The sequence below is a fragment of the Choloepus didactylus genome, chromosome 9, assembly GCF_015220235.1.
Source record: "Choloepus didactylus isolate mChoDid1 chromosome 9, mChoDid1.pri, whole genome shotgun sequence".
In the NCBI taxonomy this organism is placed as follows: Eukaryota; Metazoa; Chordata; class Mammalia; order Pilosa; family Megalonychidae; genus Choloepus; species Choloepus didactylus.
In genome coordinates, this window is record NC_051315.1 from 13,819,816 (window position 1) to 13,845,203 (window position 25,388).

At 44.3% G+C, this 25,388-nt stretch overlaps 1 protein-coding gene across 1 annotated transcript in view; it reads right to left on the bottom strand.

Moving 5' to 3' along the window:
- The window catches only part of RALB (RAS like proto-oncogene B), a 48,488-nt gene extending 24,284 nt beyond the window's left edge, over positions 1-24,204 (bottom strand). Inside the window, exon 1 of the mRNA XM_037849237.1 lies at positions 24,079-24,204. The gene's annotated coding sequence lies outside the window, so the exon portion shown is untranslated. The remainder of the gene's footprint in view (positions 1-24,078) is intronic.
- Positions 24,205-25,388: the final 1,184 nt, after the last annotated feature.

The following is a 25,388-nucleotide window of genomic DNA, read 5'->3' on the forward strand; positions in this document are numbered from 1 at the left end:
AAGTATTTAAAACAAAAAGTAGTGTTGCTCATTGTAGAAAATTCCTAAAACCCACAAATATTATTTTTAAGAAAAATAAGTCACCTATGATCTCACCATCCAGGAGTATTTGATATTAATAGTGTATTTGTTTTAGTATTTTTACCCACTGATTCCCATATTCGAAACCTGCCCGAGGTAATATTTATGTGAAGTTTTGCACATTACTTTTCATGTATTATATCTACTTGCCTACCTGGCCTTCTCAAACAGAGGAGACTGAAGGTGGTCCCAGCTTTCCTGGATCCCAGGCCCATCCCTGCCAGCCAGGCACCTGGGTTAGGTGAACAGCCCCAGCTACCTGCGTGGAGACCACGCCTCCGGCTCACAGGTTTCCTCCCTCACTTCTGACAGCTGATTTACCAACTAGACCAGGCAGTCTTTCCACACCCCCTTTTCTGAATCTCGGCTTTTTATAATAAGTGAGTTAAGCAATTAACTGGATAATTAAGCACACTTGGATTGGGACTAAAATAGAATAAATGGGATCAGGGGCTGGCCTCCCCCAAAAGACTTTGGCCCAGGAATGTGAAACTACTTTTGGCCTAATTTCTGGTCCACAACTGCTCTCTATAGAAGTGAGGTTAGCAAAAAGAGGGGTGACAGCCCGGTAATCTGTCACACAGCTTCTCTGAAGTCACCGTGCTTCTATGAACCACTGTAGTTGGATGAAAATAGGCAAATATTTTTTCCAGGAAGGGTAGCTGTGGAGGGGGGGGGGTGTCTTTCAAACACAGTAGACATCAAACCCTGAGCTGCTACTGTTCAAAACTAAAGTCAATTTTTCTAGAAGACTATTTGATAAATTGAAGTCCCAGCTCAAAGCTGAAATAACCATTGTGGATATTTCCAATCCACCTAACTGCTTCAGGCACCACAAGAAGGGTGGCCGTTTCCTGAGCTGCTGTCACAGGCGACAGGCTGGCTTATGCAATGGGGATTTATGGTCTCATGGTATCAGAGGCCAGAAGGCTTGCTCCCCCCCTCCCCCTCTCCCCCTCCTGGCTTGGCAGTGTCCTGGTGCTGGCTTGCCATCACCCCTGTGGGTCCTTGACTTGAATCCCTGCCTCGTGTCCCATGGCGATGTCCTCCCCTTTTCCTGCCGGGTTCCCACAGACGTCCTGCTTCTCCCTGTGGCCTTCTTCTAAAACCTCCAGCAATCAGATTAAGACCCACCCTGGTTCCGCTGACCACACCTTACCTAAAAACAACAGCTTCAGGAGGTCCTATTTACAATGGGTTCACTCCCATGGGACCGTGGATTAAGATCTAAACTGGGGTACATAATTCAACTGACCCTAAGGGGGACGACAGGAGACAGAGGGGCCAACACAGTGCCAAGTCACCGCAACAATCCTGGATATCCCAACTCCAGGTAATAAATCCCGATTTGTTCAAGCCACTGGAAGTCTGTTTATGATCGTTGTTTATTTGTAACTGAAAGCACTGCAGAAAACAGTCCTTCCCATAAGAAACTCGAAGTCTAGTGGCTCAGGCTGATTGGTAGAGTAAATGGTTACAGTCCGGGGTGGTCGTTTTATGGCAAAAGTATGCAGGGCATGGTCTGGGAACATGGAGGAGACGTGTCCAAATCAGAGTGGAAGGACAGGGAAAATTTCCAGGAGGGACTGACATATAAACTGTTGAGACTTGGAGGAGTTGACGAGATAAAGAGAGGAGAAGAAACACAGAAAGAAAAGAATCAGGGTTGCTTAGGAAGGTCACACCGATGACTTCACATGTAGAATTGGATCCATCTAGCCAATAAATGTGTTCTTAACAAATAACAGGCATCCTGTATCCCCACATATTATTATGAAAAGTTTCAAACATACATAAAGTTGTAAGAGCTGTACAGTGAACCACACCCCACCCCTTGGACTCTACAGTCCACATTTTGCTACATTTGCTTCATCACAAATCCATTCATCTATCAGCCTTCTACCTACCCATCAGCCCAGCTTATTTCTTTTCAGTGTCAGCTGCAGATATCCATACACTTCATCCCCAACTTCAGCACAGACATCCATTTTTTATAAAGCAAGTATACTTCCCCACTGACTTTGCTGACAATTCACAGCTATACCTATAGATTAATTATCTAATCTACTCAATGAGCTATTTGGATTTATAGCCATAGTATAGAGCTTTCAACAAGGGGAATTTTAGCCCCTCACAACAAATCCTGGGATCTTTCACAGGGGATTCAAGAAACATACCAACAGGCTTCCTTTATTCTGTCTCTATCTACTAGAGGGAGTTGGATTCATTATTGTTCACAAGACACTTAAGCACTTTTGCCAACCTTTGGCCTCCACCCTTAGAAAATTCCAGCTCCTAGAGAGGCTATATAAGTGAAGCATTCCAATAAAATTTCTTACATGCAATGATAAAGATGATAAAGGCATGATGGAAAGAATAAGGGACACTGGGGAAAGAGGTTCAAGAAAGGTTCTGAAGTTGACTAAGAGTTTGCTCAGCAGCTGGGGAAAGCACTGCAGGCATCAGGGAGCCTGTGCAGAGCACCAGGGGCCCCACCACAGGGGGTTCAAGTAATAGGTAATACTGAAGCATAAGGTATGAGCTGGGGAAGTGACTGGGTGACGAAAGATGTGTTCATCTACAAATGGGCCCAAAATGCCGTCTTCAGAAATTCTGTTTTGTCCTAGAGAAAATGGGAGCTATTTCAGGGTGGACCCTCCAGTCCATCTGTGCTCATAAGGCCTTGTGTCAATATGAATAAATACATGCCCTTGCAAACAGCCAAATACACTCCAAACTAAGAAAGCTTCATTCGGATGGCTTGGTGGGGAGACAAGAGAGCCAGGAGACGGTTTTTCTGCCTGATGTTCTATAATACATCAATGTATTATAGACAGGGCTCTCCACCTCTTTGCATAAAGCCAAATACCAGAACACATACTTGCTTGAGAAGTAACATGGATTTTAAAAGGAAATCAGAGTCTATAAAACCATGCAAGTGTGTACTAGGAGTGAGTAACTTCGATTGAACTTTAATCCCATCAGCTAATTTAGTCATTAGTCTTCTGTCAAACTTAAGCTTGGAGGAAATGGGTTGGTGGATAGATTCCAAGTACCACCTTGCCTGTATCTTCAAGCTGTCATGAAAATCAAACACACAGAACAAACTGTCAGACACTGTATATGTGGAAAGAATTACATTTAGCACTTTTTCTCCAGAAAGTATGACCTGAAGGTAACCAAAATATCACTAATAGTCCACAATCCTGTCACCCATGTTTTCAGTCCTTTGTATAACAATCAAAAAGGAAGGCAATCCAAAATCTGGGACAAGATAAGCATCAAAATAATTAAGGACTAATGAAAACAGACCACTGAAACAATTAGAAATCCATGAGTCCACATCTATGAGAAATAGTAAATAAACAGAGGAGGACAAGTAGAGGGTACACTTGAGTTGGAATCTCATTCTGCCACTATCTTAGTAAAGATGAGTTCCGGCAGGAATCATTAACAAACGCCAAATCTAGAAGGGGGTTTGGAAGAGGAACAGGACATTTGCAGATCCGAAAGTGTCTCCCATAGGTTACTTATTAGTTGCAAGGGAAAAAATTGGTAACTATCCATGAGCAAACTTGGATAATTCTTTGATCAAATGATCAAAATTAACATCACCAAAAAAGGGAAGGTGGACATCAAGAGCCTCCATATAGGACGCCCTGAGAAGGACATCTAACCATAAGGAAATATCGGGCAAATCCAAAATGAGCTTTCTAGTAAAAAAGGATGAGGGGTGAACAGTACTGCCAACGTCATAGAGCCTACTCAATTGAAAAGGTTCCTGTTAACAGAAACTAAAAAGACTGACAACTAAACGTAGTATCTGATCTGCAACTTGATCCTGACAAAACTGGATTACAAGCACAGATTAAACTATGGTATCATTGTTAAATACTGAGGTTGATAAATGCACTGTGGTTATTTAAGAACATATCCCTCTTCTTGGGAAATACCCAATGAAGTACTTAGAGGCAGGCAAATGGCAATGATTTACACAACTTACTCTCAATAGTTCAGGGAAAAGAAAAATCCCCAAGTGATTCTTAATCACATTAAAAGTGATTAACATGATCTGGTTGACAATTACCTAAAAAATCCCTTTCCAGGCAGGGGCCAGCCTCTGGTATTGGGAATTTCCCCAACAGTCACCCTGCATGACATTCGATTACCGAGGGCAGGGGAAAGATATGTGGGGGAGAACCCAGAGGGAAACACGCTCCTCTAGTCCCCTCATAAATTCTGGCACCCAGGGAACATGGCAGGTTTTCCCGCTTTCACAAGGTTTGGTTAGTTCCCCCTGGTGTGTCCGCAGCCCCCTAAAATGTTACACATGTCACTCTGCAATGGTTCAAGGAGCCATTTTTGCCCTGCCCAGTGGAGGAAGAACACAGTATAGTCATGGGGGCACTGCATAAGCAATTGCCTTCCATTATTTCGAGTTCAATAATATCTCATGTAGCACTGTATTTGGCAGACTATAATAAACAGCAGGCTATGAATTGAAACACTAAGGAAGAAGACTAACAGAAAAATCCAGGTTTACTCATAAAAAGCTCAAGCTCAACAAAGGAGATAAAAAATCAACTTCCTGCATTTTTTTCAAACAAGCATTCCCAACAGGAAGCAATAATGGAAAGATGTAGAGAATCAAATACAGTAAAAAAGATTTTCAAATGAAACAGCCAGAAAAAAAAAATTGAAGAGCAGGAGAGAATTATAAGAAGGACTGAAAGACAAACAGATTGGGAGAAAATATTTGCAACACATGACAAAGCAATATCCCTATTTAAAAAAAAAAAAAAGCCCCTTGCAAAATAGTAAGTCAAGCAAACCCAATTTTTTAAATCGGCAAAAAATGAAGCAGCAACTCACAAAAAAGGAAGTAAACATGGATAATAAATAAATATATGAAACCATACTCAACTTCTCAAGTAGTCAAGGAGATGCCAATATACCATCAGCCTGCCCAAAATTAAAAATTGCTGTCAAGAGTTTAGAGAATCAGATACAGTTAGTAATAATATTAACTACTGCAATCTTTTGGAAAAATAATAAATATCTATTAAAATTAAAAATGTAAAACTCTTCCAGGAATTTATTCTATAAAAAGCACTGAAGTATAAGAATAGATTTACAATGATATTTTTTGGTTATTACACAAAATGTTATATGATCTGGAAAACACCTAAATATTCATCAAAAGGGAATACTTGCAAAAATTATGACAGAACCAAATTTTATATTATACAGCTATTGGAAGAATGAGGAAGAACTATATATACTGACCTGGAAAAATGTCCAGGATATGTCATTAGGGGAAAAAAATCAAGTTGGATAAGACATATAATATGGTGTCATTAAAAAAAAAAATCCCAGGTATGTGTGTGTTTGCATATAAACAAAGAAAAAATTATGATAGGATACCTAGTGTTAAGACTGGTGACCAAGGAGAAAGACTGCAAATGGGATAACTTTAACTTTCCTTTGCATGCCTCAATTTTATCTGTATTTTTATAACTAACATATATTTAACAAAACCAATAGAATACTAGTTTTAAAAATTAAACAGCTGGGCAGCACATTAAATTAGGATTTGTTTTCCATATCCCTGAAGTATGTGGAGATCACCTGTGGCAATGCTATTTTACCTTCAGGGCTTGGTCTGTGTTTTGTAAGTCCTTGCTACTCAAAGCCTGGTCCGCCAGCAGCAATGCCAGCAGCGCCTTGGCGCTTGCAAGGAATGCAGAGTCCCGGGGCCCTAACCCAGAGCTATGAATCAGAACTTGCATTTTTAAAAAGATCCGCAGGGAGTTCCTCTGCACAATACGGTTTAAACAGCACCATTCCCAGGGCCAAGGTTATTCCCAATCACTCAGACTACCCACTTCCTGCTACCACCCAAATTAGGAACACCCAGTCTAAATTAGGGTCATGAGGGGCACTCCCCCAAAGCAGCTCTCTCCAGAATGAAGTGACACAGGAAACAGATGGACCGCAGGGTTTGTAAATGTGGAATAATGAAAAAGGCAAATGTGATGAGTGTGTCTATTCTGTAGATGTTATTTTCCTTTGGAATGAAAATCGGCATGGAGTCCTCTTATTTCTTAGCATCTAACACCACACTGTTAAATACTTGTGACAAGACAAACAAACAGATGGACTGTGCATATGAGTGTGTCGGTGTGTGTGTATAAGATCATCGTTGCCATTTCCTCCCTCCCTCACTGAAAACTATGTCACTGCCCTTTGGATGACCCAACAAATCCTCCCATTATTGGCAATCATGCTTCATGTGCACTTCTTGGCCAGAGAGGTTGGATGTTATTCACATGGATGTCTCCAATGCTCATGGCTCTGACCTACAGTGTATCCGAAACCTAGAAATTCCCAGAGAACGTGTGAAGGAATGAATGAATCCCAAGTGAAGAATTTTAAGAAATAAAAGTGAGGGCATAGTTTAAATAATTTTCCATAAAACACATGCTATATCTCATTTCTCATTGATGTTCTACTCTCTTGAGTGTTTTGGAGTGAACACTGATTCTAGAAGACAAAGCAGCCCTCCTCCAGAGGTTCTTTGGGTGGTTAACAAATGCTATTAGCTATAATAATTCAAAAACACACATACACGCGCACACACATGCTCAGGACCCAATGTGAAGAGACTGGTCAAAGACGGACAGCTTAAACATCAATAAAGATAGCAGCAATGGATTGAAATATCAAATTTTTGCAAAAGGATACTTTTTAAAAAGCACCTCATTCTGCAAGCAGTTCCCAAACAACCAGAGTGAACTTTTTCAATGATAGATCATGTCACTCTTTTACTCAAAACCTTCCATGGCTTTCTAGCACTCGGGATAAAATCCAAAGTCCTTACTTTGGTCTGTAAGTCTTTAAGTGATCTGGCTCCCATCTTGTTTCTCCACACTCATTTCCTACCTGCTCTTTTTTTCACACTGACTTCCTGGCTATTTGAAAACACATCAAGCACATCCTCTAGTTTCAGGATCTATTACCTTAGTCCCTCTTTGAACATATTAAGCCACCATAGCTTCAGGGTCTATTACCTTTTTATTCCCTCTGTCTGGAATGTTCTTTCCCCATATATATATATATGGTCACTCTTCAGATCTTTAGTCAAATGTCACCTCAGCAGAGGGACCTTCCCTGAGCCCCCTATATAAAAGAGCACACCACCCTAGTAACTCACTTGTATTCTGCTTTATTTTCCTTTACAGGAAAATAATATTATAGCAAAATTATGTTTGTGTGTCCCTCTCTTCCCCCAGAGCCCTCAAGCCCTGCAATAATAAATAACATGAATGCAGAAAAAGAAAAAAAAAAAAAAAAAAAGCACCTCATTGGTCACTTGGAAGGACGAGTGAACCAATTCTTTATTTTTAAAATTGGTATATAAAGAGAAAGAATCAAAAATGTTATCTTGTTTCTACTATACGGACTGTACTACTAGGTAACCCATTTATAGATGAGGCAAAGTTTCTCTTTATGGAAAGATTCCAACAAATAAAAGGAATGATAGAATTTGGGATACTGCCATTTTGCAACCCTGTATGAATTTTAAAATCTAGACATTGAGCATCAATGGCAGCTAACATCACAAAACAAAGAGATCACATGACAGTGTGTGTATCTTGAAAAAGACATAACTACCAATGACATAGTCTTGCCAAAAAAAGCTTCTGAATCTACCCATTTACAGGCACGACAATGGACAGAGAAGTATGTTAAACCCCACAGTTACCATCAGCTGTAAATCTGTGGGAAACTCTACAGAAAAACAGCCCAGTTTAGCCAACAAATAAATGGTAAGGAAAAAAGAGAGAGGGAGGGAATCTATAAATTTTGAGACCTAAAAAACACCTCAAACAACTGAAACATATGGCTCTTATTTGGAGCCTAATATGAACAAAACAATTTTATAAGAAAACTGCAGAAATCTGAATACTGACTGGTGAGATTGAGGAATATTGTTTAAAAATTAAGTGACATGCTAGTATGTGGTTTTATCTAAAAAACAAGATAGAGGTAGATTATAGTGAGTTATTTGCAAATGAAGTTAAATGATATATGGGATTTGCTTCAAAATAATCAAGGAGAGAGAGTGAGGTGAGGGTATACCTGATAAAAGGCTAGTCCTAAATTGATAATTATTGAAGCTGATTGATGAGCACAAGGTAGTTCATTATATTATTTTCTGTATTTTTATATACATTTGAAATTTTCCACAACAAAAAGGTATGAAAAATAATAAAGACAAAAACACAGGTGCTGGGTCCCACGCGCCTGGAAATTCCAGTTTAGAAGAGTGATGCCCTGGCCCCTGTGCTCTCTCAGGCTGCCCAGATGGTTCTGCCTCCGGCCGCATTGAAAGTCATCGCATCAGACTTGAAGCAACTTGAGAACCAAGTCTGCATTTTGTTAACCCGTTTCACCCATTACCTGTCACAGAAAACACACTTAAACATTAACTGTCTTAACCAGGGTTGGGGCTACTTTCTAAACCTAATTCCGTAAGGAGCAGAAGTCTCACCTGATGGAACCAGGAGTCTAACTTCAAATGGAAACTCATTTTCTAATAGCCATTAAATGACAGTCTCGCGATCAACATTTTGCAAGGGAAATGGTACTTTGCTATCTTAAGAAAACAGATTCACTTTTCATAATCTGATCCAAAATTATTTTTGTGTGTTTTCTGGCTTTACACCTAGATGCAGATGCTGAAATACCATCACTCAACTCTGTGATCCCTAAGAGGATCTTTTTATCTCCTCATCCAGTCCACCAAGCCAGTGCTTCTCTTCATATTTACCTCCTAACATAAAGAACATTTGATTCATCATAACAGTTATAATTACCTTCTGTCCTATAAACAGGTACAAATATATTTTAGAAAAAATATTTACTAGGCAGCTTTAAGATCTTCAGATTCAGAGCAGCCCCAAGGAAATGAGAACTTTTTTTAAAAGACTGTCTTGAGGAAGTTTAGAATTTTACAAAAGATGGAACAAAACAATGAAGTTATTTAAAATAGAATGTTCACTTCAGGAAATGAAATAAATTTAAGGAAGAAAAAAAGTGATTCTGATTTGAAAATATATTATTGGATTTTCACCATTTAGATCTGAATACAAACTCCAGAAAGTACAAGGCAGGTTTTTGTTTTTAAATATTTCATCAAATTCTATCAATACCTAAATTTTAATGTTAACTAAATCAGGTTTGAAGAATTGTTAATATATTTGTAATAACTTTTTGCCATTCCAGCTTGTCATCCATAAGAAAGCATAGATAAGCCATGTTACATCATAACCTCCCATTGTAATATTAATTTTTGATGGATACACTTGCAGGACTGATGTATTACTTTAGTTTCTTGAGGATGATCCAGTTACCTTCTTTACATTGAGAAAAATAATACAAAGTGCTCTATCTTCTCTCAACAAAACCTGGAAATACAATTCAAGAAAAATTTTTTAAAGTTTGCTTAAACACTCCAAATCTTCCATATGATGTGGTAGGGGAAACACGGCAAGGTTCTAGATCTCCGGATTAGGTGTTGTCAAACTGTATTTATATCACCCCATAAAGAACAGGCATATACTTTCATATGCTATTTCATTTCATGCCATAAATCATGAAAGTTTCTCTGAAGTCTTCCCAAAGCTCTTCCAAAATAAAAAAGCAGATGGCTACTTCAAGTAATAGCATTTCACATACACATTAAGAACAGTAACAGACCCTTTCAGTGAAGGTACATCTGGTAAAAATGAGTCGAAAACAGAGCTCACTAAACAAAGTTCTCCAAATACCTCATTTAAGGTACTGTCTCCTAGCATCCCGTTTCTAGGCATGAGTCTCCTGGTTATTATGGGACAGGGGTGAAGGTGGAGGGAGATATGACATGCCAGGTTAGGCTGTGGCCCTGCCCCTGTGAGAAACTGACCAACCCCAAGGTTTTTCCCTAGGAGTGCTGAGAGGGGGCCCATCATGGCTAAGGCTGGAGGAGGGAGAAGCCGGGTCAAGCAAATGAGGGACACAGGACGGAGTAAGGGAGTGGTGGGACTTGGGTGGCATTTTACACTGTGCATGCCCCTTCCAGAAGAAACAGCGATCCCTCCCAGGCAGCTGAGCGCTGGGATTGAGGGACAGTGGCCCTCTGATGATTTTAGGAGCCACCAGAAATTTGGATTTTTATGCCCCTTTTTAAATGTTAATAACTAAATCAGTTTTCAAAAGTATGGTGTGATCAAACAGCACATCTGCAGGCCATCCATTTTTACTAAATGGCAGCTATGTTTTTTGCCAAGTGGGGAAAGCTGATCCTCAGGGAGACAGACCCCCAGGGCGAGACATGGAGAGAAGCACAGGGCAGTCTGGGCAGCATTCCTGGGGCTGGGGTTTTCATTTCTTCTTTGAGTCAATGACATACACAGGTGTCCTCCCAACAAATCCCCCATTGCTGTTTACCTCACGTTTCTATCACTTCCAACCAGGAGATTCTTAGGTTCCTGCATATGGCTTTGAAAATATACATACAATTCAAGCCCAAGGAATTAAACCTAAGCAGGGGTGGGGGTGGGAGGTTGATACAATTACACAAAAAATACTTCATTCTGAATGAATCAAGCATGAATACTGGATGGAGAACCGGCCCTACTGTACAGTTAGGACTCTTGCCCACAATGAAAGAAACCCCAAATCAAAGTGGCTTAAGACACAGATTTATTGATTGCCTCACATTAACTGAATGCTCAGGAATACAGTCTGCGGTGGGGGCTCAAATGATGCCTCCAGGACTTGATTTTCCCCTCTCCTCCCACCTCTGGTCTCCACCTCTCCACCCCATCCCCAGCCACTCTTTCCCCATCCCACTGCCTCCTCCAACCCACGCCTTTCCCAGTCGCCATTCACAGACTTAGTTCCCACTCCTGGAGGTTTCAGCATCAACATCACTTCTTCCAAGAGGCCTCCCCAGACCCCATCACAACTCAGCAGGGCCACGCTCTAGCCTCCTCCCTTCTTTAGCCCCTTTGCTTCCTTCACTGCACTGATCCCAACTTGCAATTCTTTTATTTTTCCATTGACTTCCTTTTTGCTTATTTCCTCCATTGCAATTAAAGCTCCATGAGTGTTGGCAAGAGGTCAGCCCCTTCCCTTCTTATATCCTCTGTACCCAGCGCTTGGAGGGTCCTGAGTGTTCACTGAAGGGGCATTACCCTAAAATACATGAATCCTTGGATTCATCCCTATTTCCAATACTTACGGTCAAAAGCCTAAAAAGATGAAGTCACTATTTACTTATTTCAGAAGCAAAGTTTGGCAAATGAACAAATATTAATTTATACAGTTACCCCTTCCACATTGCAGGGGTTAGGGCTGCAGCACCCCTGTGATCTGGAAAATCCACGTAAAAAAAAAATTTGTGTTCAGGGTGTCAGAAACTCCCTAGTGCCTCGTGATCAGCAGACACTGCCTCTCCCATTAGTTTTACATTGCCAAGGCTAAACCATTTTTTTAAATTTTCAAACCAGCCTTTGCTGGCCTGAAAACCCATGGGGGTAGACCCTTCACCTTCACTTTCCTTTAGGGAATCATATAAGGACTCAACCTTTTCTGGTACGATGCCAGAGTCTACAGGAATTCTTTTTTAATAACAATCCTGCACATTTCTAGCCTTTGTATGTTGTCTGCTGATCTTTACATGTTGTCTGCAGCTTCCACAAAACTCCCCCAAATTCTCGTTTAATTTCTTATGCCAACCTGCAATATACCAAAACCACGATGGGGAAAGTCGCAATGGGGAAGGGATAAGTGTCTTTTTTTAAGCCTTGAGAATTTGTCAATGAAGAAATTGAATCTCTTCAGATTGTTATTTAAGGATTTGTTCAAACTGTGATGAAGTTATCATTGTTAGTTACAACCAAGGCCCTTAAAACAGAGCTCACTAAATCATAATGTAAAGTTAGTTCATTTATGAGGAAAGGCTCAGAATAAACAAGACACTGTGACCTAAGTGGTTTGGCATTTCAATACAATAGGCAAAGTTCCTCTAGATATATCATAGGTATTCTTTGAAAATTAGAGCAACCTAGTTTTCACTAAATTCCCATGGTTCCCCTAACTGAGTTAAATAAGGACTTCTCAGAGAATGTATAATTTGATTGTTTCAATCGGCAGTGATGCTTGGAACTGACCATGTGCTGACTGTTTATTCTCTGAAAGGAGCACAGTATGGAGGGCTGGACCTTTGAGTGACTAAGTGATGGGAGCAGAACAGCAGTGGCTCTCAGCACCCAAGCTCAGTGTCCCACCTGGGCACCCACCCAAGAAGGGCCAGCAGTGGGCTGTCAGTCTTAGCAAGACACAAACTCACCCCAGTCGCTGCGGAAACTCTGATAAATCTCTCTGTTAAATGAAGCTATTGGGTAAATTTGCATTTCCTTATTGTTTTTCATTAAAAGGAGAATTCCCATGGTGATAGTCCTGGCAAAAAAACAAATCATCACAGTTCTCAAAGTTTCTCTGTCAGTGTATTCTGCGTTTCCTACACACATTAACTTAAAGAAGGAAAAACAATTTTCCCCTCCCTTTGTCCAGTTGTTATTGTCATGAGCACCAAGGAATTGATTATTTTTACATTCGCATGCAAATATGACTCAGTTTCTATATCTATAAATATAAGGAAGTTGAATTAAATGATCTAAGTTCCTTTCCAATTGTTTGCTATTTTTTTACCAGAAATTAGATCTGCAAAACAACTCAAATTAATGCTCCTGTGAGCCTAAGGAAACTTGTTTTAGGTACTTCTGTTCCCTAATGAATATCTCTTTACCCCCTGCCCCACCAAAAAAATAAAAAAAACACAAAACTAAATTAACGAAAAAAGAAAACAGCAGGCACTGAAGCAAGCAGTCTGTCTTAAGGACCCTGCCTCTGGTTTGTGTTTCCATGCATGTGCTGTTCCTTCTGCTAGGACTGCCCTCCACCCTAAAGAAGCATCTCCTGCCATTTAGTACTCGGCTTAAATATGTCTCCACCATCTTCTGTGATCTCCCCCAGGACAGCTTAACTGTCCCTACCCCGTCTAAGTGGGCCCACGTGCCAGTCAACAGCCCCCACTGCTGCACTTCCATAAACAAGTATTTCCATCCCAGTGGGGTCTGTCTCATTAGAGAAGGTCTGTGAGCTGTCTGTTCCTCTTTGCCTGCCCTGTGGGCCTGGGAGATGACAAAAAAATGCTGCATTAAAGAAAAAAAAAAAACAAAAACCACACACGAAGTTCTCCAGCTGGGCTGTGAGGCCTTACGAAGACAAGTGATACTTGGTAAGCTTTGAAATGCTAATTCACTTATATCATGACTTTTCTGAACTACAGAGCAACAAGAAAGGGTGGCAGGTGATTTATAAGCTCTGATTTTTTAAAATGTATAGTATTTCAGAAATAAAGCCCATCCCCTGACCTAACTTCCCCCACCTCATTAACTGGGGATTCCCTTAGCCTTAGAGAGTCCCACTGAGTTACAGACTCACCCTGAAGTTCCTTCTACCTGCAAAGGAGCCAGTCTGTTTTAATGCCTCGTAGACTTTACAGCAAACACATACGTCACTGTTCTGAAATACTTATCCAAATAAAGTCCTGTTTAGAGGTCTACTACTGCCATTCCTGCTTCTCAGTGTCTGGTAGAATACTGCATGCACTCAAGCAGAGCTCGTGTAACTTGTCCAAGATCACGTAACTGGTACACAGCAGGGCCGGGACTGGACCCCAGCAGCCGGCCTCAGCAGTCTACTTCGGCTGCTTGCTTAGTGGACTGGGGTGGGGTGGGGAGGAGCTTCAAATGTGGTGCTAAATACTGAGTCCTGTTTCAAGGACACAAACCTGGGAGTCAGAAGCTCATTTAAAAGGTAGAAATGCAAGGGGATCAGAGAGCACACAATCTAAAACAAAGACCTGGGAGGAAACGGACAACTATAAGTAGTTATTTTCAACTACGGTGTGGGGCAGGAGGGAAAACTCTCAACTCAAAGGCCTTGATTAAGTTACTTAACTCTTCTCAGCTTCAGTCTGATTTGTAAAATGTACCGACCCATATATCCTCAGGGTTATTGTGAAGGTTTATGAGTCCCTGAGGAAGCCCGTAACTGCTTTCTGAATATCACTCTAATATTTTACAATATCTTGAGAAAGAAAGTGGCATAGGAGCCCACCTATGCTAAGGCAGGACAAGCTGCATGCAGGTCCTTAAAGAAGGAAGAGAGAGGGCAAGGGAGATTTCCTGGCTCAGACTCAGACGCCATCCGGCCAGCTGAGGTGACACTTGGCCAGGATGCTGCATATGGTGGGATACTCACCACATGACTGGGCAAGTCTCCAGGCCCCCGGGCCTCAGTCCATCTCCCGAGGGACAGGGGCCGCATGTGCCCTACCATTCGCACAGGGCGATAGGGGAGGAACAAACAGGAGAATAGGTGTTAAAGGCTTTGAGGCCTCAGAGGGCATTTTCAACATGGAAACAGGTATAGGAATGTTCTCTTCAACAGTCCTTTAGACCCTTTTTTCTCCTCCATCACCCCAAACTGACAGGTCATCCGCCTTCACAGGCATTACCAGTGGGCATTTCAGGAGGTTGCTGTCCTAAATCTCCCCAGCAGCTCCCGAAATCTAACAGAAACAGTTTTGTTGCCACCTCTCCTGTGTCAGTGCATGAAGCTGGGGAAAATCCGCTGGAGGAAGCTGCCGCTGGCCCCGCCAAGACACGGGAGTGATGATGCCAGCACCGGGGCCCTTCCTTGGCGAGGGCAGCACTTTGTCCAGCCTCCCAGCTCCCAGTCAGTTCTAGGACTCTCATCCCAAGGCAAGGGCATCCGGGCATCCAGCCCTCGGGGCCATCAGCAAACTCTTCAAGACCTTCCTGGCTTCTTCTAAGAACGTTCCTCAACCTCTGGCTCTGCCTGAGACCTCGGTTTGCCCTGGGGACACCACATCGGAAGCAGATGCTGTATTTCCTCCCTTGCCATGTGCTTCCTTGCTCCCCACTGTCACGTTCAACTCAGTACTTCCTCACTCCAATAATCTCCCCCATTTCATTGAGGCTTGTGCTTTCCAGCTGCGATGCTCCCCACCCCCCTCGCCCTGTGTGCTATCATTTACAGACCTCCTGGTCACTTCCCTCATTTGTTGAAGATATCTGCTGGTGGTTCAGACTCCCTTCCTGCCCTAACTCCTGCCATCCTCCTCAGTGACTTCTAGGTCCATATGGATGACCCGTCCAATAGCCTGGACTCTCAATTCCTTGACCTTCATTCTGCCCGACACTGCCAGGGTTGTACCCCAAACTTCTTCTTCGCCCTCTAATCTCAGCCTCCCATCCTTCTAGCTCACTTACTCAAATACCCCACTGGGCAATCCTCTGATGTCTTGATCCCCACAAGCGCTGGCACCCAGCACTTTCTGTGCATCAATCCTATCTGGGCATGATGTCCCTCCTTATCCAGTGTGATGGTATGAAGCTGTCTCTACCCCAGAACAACATTCTTAAACTTAATCCTCTCCTGGGGGTGTGAATCCAGTGTAAGTAGGACCTTTTGATGAGGTTACTTCAGTTAAGCTATGGCCCAGCTTGGGACTTAATCCTGTTACTGGAGCCCTTTATAAGCAGAATAAAATTGAGACACCGAGAGAAAGCCACAGGAAGCAAGAAACTAAAATTCAACGGAATCCAGATTCTGGCAGAGAATGGAGAGGCCAAGAGAGACTGCCATGTGCACTGCCCTGTGACAGAGGAGCCCATGACCAAGGATCGCTGGCAGGCAGCCCCAGAACAGCACAGTCTTCAGGGAGAAGGCATCATCTTGCTGATGCCTTGATTGCATCATTTTCCCAGCCTCAAAACTATGAGCCATTAAATTCCCATTGTTTAAGCCATCCCTTTGCATGGTATTTGCTTGAGCAGCCAAGGAAACTAAAATGTGAGCATTTAGATTCCACAGCCAACACTATAAAGCCCTCTTGCAAGTCTCCTTACCTCTTCGCTCCTTTCTCCTCTGTCACACCCTCTAGTCTCCTTGTCAGCACCTGTACCTGTCCTGTCAAGCAAACGGGGGTGGGGGGGTGGGGATCACACAGCTGGCCCTATTGAACTCCACTTTAAATTCACTTAGGATTGCACACCTGGAATGGGCATTCACTCTGCACTTCCTGAAAATCTTTTTACTGTGATTCTCCCTTCCCTGTCCCCATGCTGGCTTTTAATAGATGACCTTACCTCATTTTTCCCCAAGGAAAATAGCCTTCAGGCACAAACTCTCTCAAGGCTCCTCCACCAAATTCCAAATTTACATATTTACCGGCACTCACACCCACCTTCTCCATCTCTCAGGAGAGCAGGTTCCTTCTCTGAGCAAAGGCCAAGCCCTCCCTGCAGGCTCCGGGGCCCACCCCGCCCTTCACACCCACCCTAAGAATTTCATTCCTGCCAACGTCTTCTTTTTCCTGCACCATTAATCAGTCTTGACTGCTGTCTTAGTCTGCCAGGGCTGCTATGACAAATACCACAGATTGGTCAGCTGAAACAATGGGGATTTATTGTATCATGTTCTGGGGGCTAGAAGTCCACAGTCAACGTCTCGACAGGCCACACCTTCTCCCAGAGTCTGAAGCATTTTGGCACTGGCTTGACCTCCATCTCCTTGCATCTCCACCTTTGGCTTTTCCTGTGTGCATGTGAACTTCCTCTGCTTAAAAGGACTTCAGCCATATTGGATTAAGGCCCACCCTCCTTCAATTTGGCCTCGAAGGTTCTATTTACAATTGAGTTCACACCCCAGGACCAGGGGTTAGGGCTTGAACGTGTCTTCTGGGGGACAAGATTCAATCTACCATGATCTTTTCACAGCATACAGACACTGTATAATCATCACCATAAATACACACATGCACACACACACACACACACACACACACACACACACTCCTTTGTCCCCATATGTCCCCTTAGCTAACAACACAACTCCTCTATAGTCCTGGTTATCTACTCCAGTGCTTCTCAAACTTTCATGTAGAAACAAATTGCCTGGAAAAATCCTGACAACATGCATATTCTGATTCAGTAGGTTTGGGGTAGAACCCAAGATTCTGCTTCTCTAACACACTCCCAGGTGATGCTTTTGGTCCCCAAACCGCACTTTGACTGCCAAGGCCCTGTGTTTCCTTCCCCTCACTGCTTCATCCCAAACTGGCTTCCTCCCCCAGCACAACTCCATAGAAACAGACCTTGTCAAGGTCACCAACAAACTCCATGTCGCAAACTCCAATAAACCCTTTTCTCCCTCCTTGACGCTCTCCCTCTGGCTCTGGATAAGTCCACCCTCTCCCACGGTTCCTGGTAGCTCTTTGGCAGCTCTTTCTCAGCACCGTCTGCCAAGCTTTCTAAATGTCAGTACCCTGAGGAACTCAGTTTTATGCACATCTCTTCTCTACACACCCTCCCTAGACGATCTCGTCCATTCCAGAGGCTTTATATGGAGCTTCCAAACCTTTAAAATGCAGCCCTCCCCGGAACTCTAGACTCATCTCCCTTTGTCCAACTGCCATCTCTCCCCACTTGGTGTCTCCCAGGAATCTCAAAGTTAACATTCCTGAGACAGAACTCTTGATTCTCCCCAACCTCCTTAAAATCTGCTCCTTCTCCACCATTCTACATCAAGTAGTTACTGAAGTACCTAGTGGTATCCAAGTTGTTACTAAAAGCCAGAAACCTGAGAGTTAGCCTTGATTCCCCTGCCACTCCTTCAACTCAATTCACTATCAAGTCTACTGATTCTATCTTGTAAATCATTTCAAAGCCACCCATTCTTTCCAACTCCTCTGCCGCAAGCCTAGTCCCAGACCCCCTTCCCTGGACCACACCACAGCGTCCTAACTATGGGAGCCCCGGGCCCAGCGCCTTCCCCAAGAGCCTCGAAGACTGCACAAAGCAGCTTGCTTGACCTTGGACAGTTAAGGTTTGACCTACTCTCCTTGTAAAATCAGGCCTCTGGTGCTAAATGTAATCTATAGCTTGCTTCCCTCCTGAAACTACCTCCTTTCTGAAACTCCCTGAGGTACTATTATCTACAAGATAATCTATAATCCTCCCCCTTCCCTGTTGACTACAATCAATCCCTCCCTATGTCACAAGACCCCTGCTCCTCTCACACCCATTTGAATGTCTTTGTCCTAACCCTTATAAATTACTCCCTGGCACCCCCTGCTTTTGCAGAATACCTTACACATCAAGCTCTGAACCCATCACCATTCAGAGCAGCTGACTTCCCACCATGTAGGTAAGCCCCCAAAATAAAAGCTCATGTCTCAGAACATGTCTGGTGCTTTCTTTAGTCCTTTAGCTGCAAAAGCCCTCTTGGGCTGTGACACTAACTGACCTCCTCATGGCGCACTAGCCTCTCTTCAATCTCTGCTTCCCACAGTTCTGAGAGAGAATTTTCTAAAAACATAAATGAAAGCGTGATCAAAGCTCTTGAGTGGCTCCCCAAGAAGAAAATCCAGGCCCGCGAGTCACCATGGGCAACGGGACCCAAAACATGCCTTTCCCTCACTAGCTTTGCCTTCTTTCGGTTCCGTGAACATGCCAAGGGCTTTCCTACCCAGCATTCCCTCTTCCTGGACTACATCTATGAAGACCAGAGGCAGGGGGGAGCAAGGCCCAGTCAGAAAACGGAAGACAGACCTTGGTGGCTGCCGGTGCAGAGAGGATGAGGTGGAGCTTGGGATGGGATGAGACAAAAGAGGTGAGGAGGGCCAGAACACGGGCCAGGTAGACCAAGTTTAGGGACTTTAGACCTTCTCCTGAGACCACTGGAAAGCCCCCAAAGTGTTTCAAGCAAATGGGTGACACAATTAGACGTGCATGTTGAAAAGATCATTCTGACTACAGTGTGGGAAAACAGAAGAGAACAGATGGGGGGGGTGCAGCAGGCCAGGCCATAGATGACGATGGCTTGGACCAGGGGGAAGACAGTGAGTATGGGAAAAGGGGTGGAGCTTAGAGCTACTTAAGAGGTTAGAAAATGGCAGCCTTATGGAAGGAACAGATACAATTTGAGACCAAGAGACCTAATAGACAACGACCAGCTGAGGTTTCACACTGACTAGGATCCATTCCCAACAACAGGGCCAGTGATCAAGCCTAAGTGACTGACCTCCAGTCCTTTCCTGTTTGTTTTTTTCCTTTTTGGAAGGGGGTGGTTATGGAAGAAGGCTGAAAGGAAAGAAAGACACTAGCTCATAAATTAGGACAGCAGATGGGAAAAGGGCTGAAAATAGGAAGCAGAGGAAAGGCAAATTGTGCTGACTTTTCAACTCTGCCCAATGGTGACTAATGACCTTCATCTGGGTTGGGACAAACAAAAGCCATTCTCAGAAGGTGTTGTCATCTGTGGTTGCAAATTACCATGATTTATACAGCCTTTTGTTATAGCTAGGCTTGATTCAAAGGAGATTTGATAAATGAAAATATTAGAATCCAAGAATTTTTAGAGATGAAAGGAAACTCAGGGATCATTTAGCCCAAATCCCTCCTTTCACAGATGATGAAACCAAGGCTGGGGCGGGGGGCTATAGGAGGTGGGGGGTTGTGTTACACAACTTGCCCAAGGTCAAATGGAAAAGCCAGACTTCAGGCTCAGGATCCCACACTTAATCTTCAACTCTTCTCTCCATCCACAGACAATCAGAAAGATCTGTCTGGAGGCTAAAAGAATAAAGCCCTTCTATCCAGGCATATAATCAGATAATTAAAAGGTATGAGGGTTTCAAAACAGAGCTGAAAAACTGCTAGGCGACTAAGATAAAAAACAATGGGGGTGGGACATAGTGGGTGGGGAGTGGGCAGAATTTAGGTTCTCCACAATTTTTCCGTCTACTTTACCAATTAGTTTTATTTTGAAGAATACACATTCATTTTGGCAATAAGTTTTTACCAACTTGTTTTGGGGGGTAAAAAAAAAAAAAAAACTCAGTTGTTCCATTTGGTTTAGAGACCAGTGAGATTTAAATTTCTAATTCCAAAAGCTATTGCATATTTGACTATTTAAATCTTAGCATCTGACTATGAAGAACCAGAAGACCATATAAAGTTAAAAGTATAATATTAAAAGTTTCCAGAATAGTAAAATCTCCAGCTGTATTTTAATCTCCATCAGTACTACATACTTCAGCAAGCATCTGATAAAAATAGTTCTTCAATAATGACTGGTCTAAACCTTAAAAAAAAAAAAAAAGGTATGGTTGCAGCCTCCGAAAATGCCAGCGGCCCCCAATCTCACCCTTGTGAAGTCCCCTCCCATATTGTTCCAGGGTTGGCCTGTGTGCCAGTAGAAGCGACAGAATGTCCCTTCCGAGATCAGGATATAAACGATACTACAGCTTCCATCTTGCTTGTGTCCTCTCTCTCTCTCTCAGATGGCTGGCTCTGGGGAGGAAGTTAGCTGCTAGGTTGTGGGCAGCCCTTTGGATGGACCCACTGTGGTGAGGAACTGAGGCCTCCGGCCAACAGCCTGTGAGAGAGCTTAGGAAGCGGACCTTCCAGCCCCAGCCAAGCCTTCCAACCCTGGCAGCCCCAAGAGAGACTCGAGCCAGAAACACCAGCTAAGCTACTTCCAGAGTCCAAAACCTCAGAAACTGCTTGCAATAATAGATGTCTGTTGTTTTAAGCTGCTAAATTTGGGATAATTTGATACACAAAACAGAGGTAACCAGCCACAAAAGATGAAACTACTATATTTCCTTCAACTCATGCCGCATACCAAGTAAAATTACATAGCTTGGACTATTTTAATTTGAATAAGGACTAACCTAATATTTGCTACGTCAATTCCCAATCTAGTGAGCTTAAAGTATCCTATATATAAATTGCCCACAAAGTACAGACAAAATCACCAACAATATATTAGCAACTATTACTTAATGGCACCTTTTGCATTTAGATTTAAATTAAAAAAAAAAAAAATTTAAAACTCCACTACAACCACAACAGAGAACACTCAGTTGAATATTATTAGCAGTTACTTTTCCTACGTGACATAAACTCACAACTGAGCCTTGGCTGGCATTTTCCACCTGCTGGACTAAACACAGGCATCTTCCCTCTCTAAGACTCACCTACCCATTGTCCTCCTCACCTTCCTTTCTACTCTCGCCCATCCAGAAGCACCCTCTTACTTACTGTCTCCTCTATTTTTTGGAACACCTAAGAATATGTGCACATATACACCCGTATTTATATTCCAAGACACAAAATAACTGAGGCGCTAAAAGAGACAGGGAATGGTCAAATCCACAGAGCCAAATATTCATCTTGTATTGGTTAACGGGTAGGTCTGTGACAAGCAGATGCCTGATGCTCAATAAATGTTAGTTTCCCCCTCCCCTCCTCTCACCCCATAGGCCTAAGGAAGACCCCATTTTTTCTGGTTACTTTCTATCTTTGATGTAACATTAAGACTTCTCAGCAACAGGCATTCATTAAAAACAAACAAACAAACAAACAGAGTGTCTTGTATAAGCAGGGGCTATTGGTTTAGAAATAACTGGAGCCAATGAAAAGTAGGACTCGTATATCTTCTTGAGACAAGTTACACTGGAAACCTTAGGAAAATTCTCTAAGATTTCTTTCAACCTGGAGTTCTAGGTTGCTACAACGTCTCCAAATCCAGCTTCACAGGCAAGGTCACCAACTTTCATAAATTAGATGAGTAGGTAAGAATTTAGCAACTGAAAGCAAAGAGGCCCTGTGGGATTGGGTGATATGGTACAAAGAATGATCTCAACTCTCAGATTTTAGAAATGTGTTGCTTTTTGTATTAATTTTCTAGAGCTGCCATAACAAAGTACCCACAAACTGGGCGGCTTAAAATAACAGAAATCTATTGTTCACAGTTCTGGAGGCCAGACGTCCGGAATTAAGGCGTCAGCAAGGTCATGGTCCCCTGGAAGTCTCTAGGGAAGAAATGTGTCCCAGACCTCCCTCCTAGCTGCTGGGGGCCCCAGGAGTTTCTGGGCTTGTAGACACTTCACCAGAGTCTCCACCTCTGTCTTCACATGGGCATCGTCCCTCTGTGGCTCTCTCTCCACATGGTGTTTGTCCATCTCCATGACTTTTCTCCTCCCTTATAAAGACACCAATCATATTGGATGAAGAGCCCACTCTACTCCAGTGTGACCTCATTGTAACTAACTACATGTGCAATGACCCTATTTCTAAATGAGGTACTGGGGATTAGGACTCCAACATCTCTTTTTGGGGGAACACAACTCAACCCACAACACTTTTCATGCAGTCTCAAGCCATCTTTAGCAAGGTAAGAACCTAATAAGTAGAATTTAGAACTTTTTTTACTTCTTCCACTTACTACTGAGACTTCTTCTGATTCCACTGAAGTCTCTAAGTTGTGTTTTCCTACCTTTATGTGTCTACGTCCCATATTCCAAAAAGAAATCTAATATCGTATACCCACACTTTTTCCACACAGAATCCTGGAGAAAGGTTCTACTCCTCAGTCATGGCAAAGTCTTGCTAAAGTCACAGGTAAGAGAACCCACTGTTTCCAATGGGAAATAAGGTGACCAGAAAAGGAAGGGAAGACCCACCTGTGGTCAGAAGAAAGCAGACTAGCTGACAGGACTAAAGCCACTGGCAAGGACATGTCACAAAGATGTCCCACCCCCAGTCTTCCTCCCACCCCTACACCCAGCGCCGCAGAGAGCGATCCACACAGTCCTTACTTCGATTTAAACAGGCCTTATGTGGTTTTATCCTAGCAATTAGGTGACATGGGTATAGCTATTATCACCGTTTCCACTGCTGCGGAATCCAGAGCTGGGAGAGGTGAAAAACCCATGCTCAAGATCACACCACTAGTAAAATTTCAGAACCAGCATGGAACCTTTACGTCTTCAAACGCAGCACTCCTGTCCTTCCCGATATTCCGTGCTACCTTTACCGGCCACCCCATCGCTGAGAATTTTGATATTCTCATTCCATTGCTTCAGCTTTAAGAAATGCTGCTTTCCTCCGTTCCCAGCTTTGACACCAAAGGGTCTCACTGTTCTGCTTTAGAACATCGGTCACTTATGCATCTAAAAGATATGCTATCCCCACTGATAACTGGTGCCCACTATTCATCCCCAAAGCTTCACAAAAGGAAAGGAGGTTAGAAAACTAGCACAAAGCAGAAAGTGCACTGCTCTACAAGGCTTGAGGTCAAGCCACAGGCATCATTTCATGCAATCAGCCAAGTCTCCCCATGGAAGCAGGAATTTCTCCAAGACTCGCCTGATAACATTAAAGTCCCAACATTTCTAGTATTCACCTGAAAATTCGCACAGTGAGGACAAACAATCTGAGCCCAGCTATCCCCGCGATCCGCAGTTCTGAACCCCCCACGGACAACCTCATTATAACCCAGTAAGAGCGCAAGGGCAGTAAGGCTGATGCCTGGCCCAGGGAAACAGCTAAGTCCACGGTGTTCCCCATAAGAAGCCACATTCCCTGCTGGCACCTATCAAAGAGGACTGCCCGGAGGAGGCAACTTTACATTCATTTGCAAAACACAACCAAAAACGAAGCAAAACTTTCGGAATACGACCCCAATTCACCACAAGAAGTACAAGTCCCTAAGGTAGTAATGAGTTTTTGCAACTCTGCCCGCAGCGGCAACCAAGAGGCAGAGGAAGTGGGAGCCCCGACGGGGCAGGAAGTGGAAGCAGAGGCCATTTGCGGGAAAAGGGAAGGAGCGGCGCGAAGGGAGCGGCGGGGCCACCGTCCCGGTTTCCTCGGCCCCAGGCCCGGCTGGGAGGCGCGGCTTCACCGGGGGGACCCCGGGCCCCGGCGTCGCCCTCCGCCGCCGACCCCACGCCCCGCGCCCCGCGCCCCGCCCCGCCCGAGGGGCCCTGCCGAACCGCGGAGCCCTCACCTGGGACCGTCCCGCGCCGCCTCGCCCGTCCGCACCCGGCCCGCCGCCCTTAGGCCCGCCCCGCCCCTCCGGTCGCCTCCTCCCGGGGCCCGACCCCAGCCGTGTCCCGCCGGTTTGTCATGGAGCAGACCCGGTTCGCTTCTCCACCCCCCGAGCGCGCCCCCGCCGTCGCCTAGGTAACCCACCTCTCGAGAGCGCGCCCTCCCTTCCGTTCACGCCTTCCCCTCCCGCAGGCCACGCCCGTCGGAGCCCATCAGCCAATACGAAGCGGAGCTCCACGGCCGGGACAGCGGAGGCTGAGCCAATGAGAAGGCGCCTTAGGCGGGAGGGGCGGTCTCGGCGCGTGGGCCCCGCTCACTCGTTGCCTCCCGGGCGCCGGGCCGGGCGCGCTGCACGTGACCGCTGCAGCGGTGGAGGCGCGCGGGGTGCTGCGGAGCCGCCCCGTGCCGGGTCTGGGTATCCGCGCGGCCGACGTCGTGGCAAGCAAAAGGGGACTGATGAATGGAAATCAAGGCAAATTACGGAGCGGCGAGGTGTGCTGGCGCGCGGGGGCGGGACGGGTGTGGGCGGCAGTAGGGACGCCAGCTGAGGACCCCGCCCGCGGCCACGAGGCGCTCGGCCGATGACATCCTACCGGCAGTGGCGGAGTTCCTCGCCGGGTCACACCCGGGACTGGTGCCCTCCTCCTGCCCTCTGTCTGGAGGCTGGAAGTGCAGTGGGCCAGCGCTGGACCCCCAGCTTTTTTCCCACGGCCCGGCTCCGTCCTCCCAAGCCCCGGAACTTGTCGTTTTCCATCCAAATAGGGCTTCCCTTCTGATTGACTTGTGTAACTAACCGCGCCTTTGTAGGGTTGCCTCCTTCCGCCCTCGCCTCGGCGGGTTTTGTGGCCCCACTGCCCCCTACACAAACTTCCTGGCGTGTCTCCCTGAATCGCAATGATTTGATTAAATGTAATCTCTAGGGAAAGGAACTGGTTCCTATCCAATTTCTTGTCCACAGCAGCTAGCACAATGTCTGGTATATAAACATGAAATTAAGTCTTCCTTTCATTTTTGATCACCCATTAAGATACATATGTATTATATTAGAGGCTTTGTCCCTTGATTAGATTGCCAGGCTTAAGCAGCTAACAATCTGTCCCTCCACCATCATCTATGTCAAAAGTTCAGAAGCTTTACCTTCATCTTAATAGGCTTAACAAAAACATATAACCAGAAAAATACCTTAGTATTCTATCTACATCTTAAATATTCTCTTTTTTCCTTCTCATTCACGTTAAAGACCGAATTATTGACCAAAATCTGCTAGGT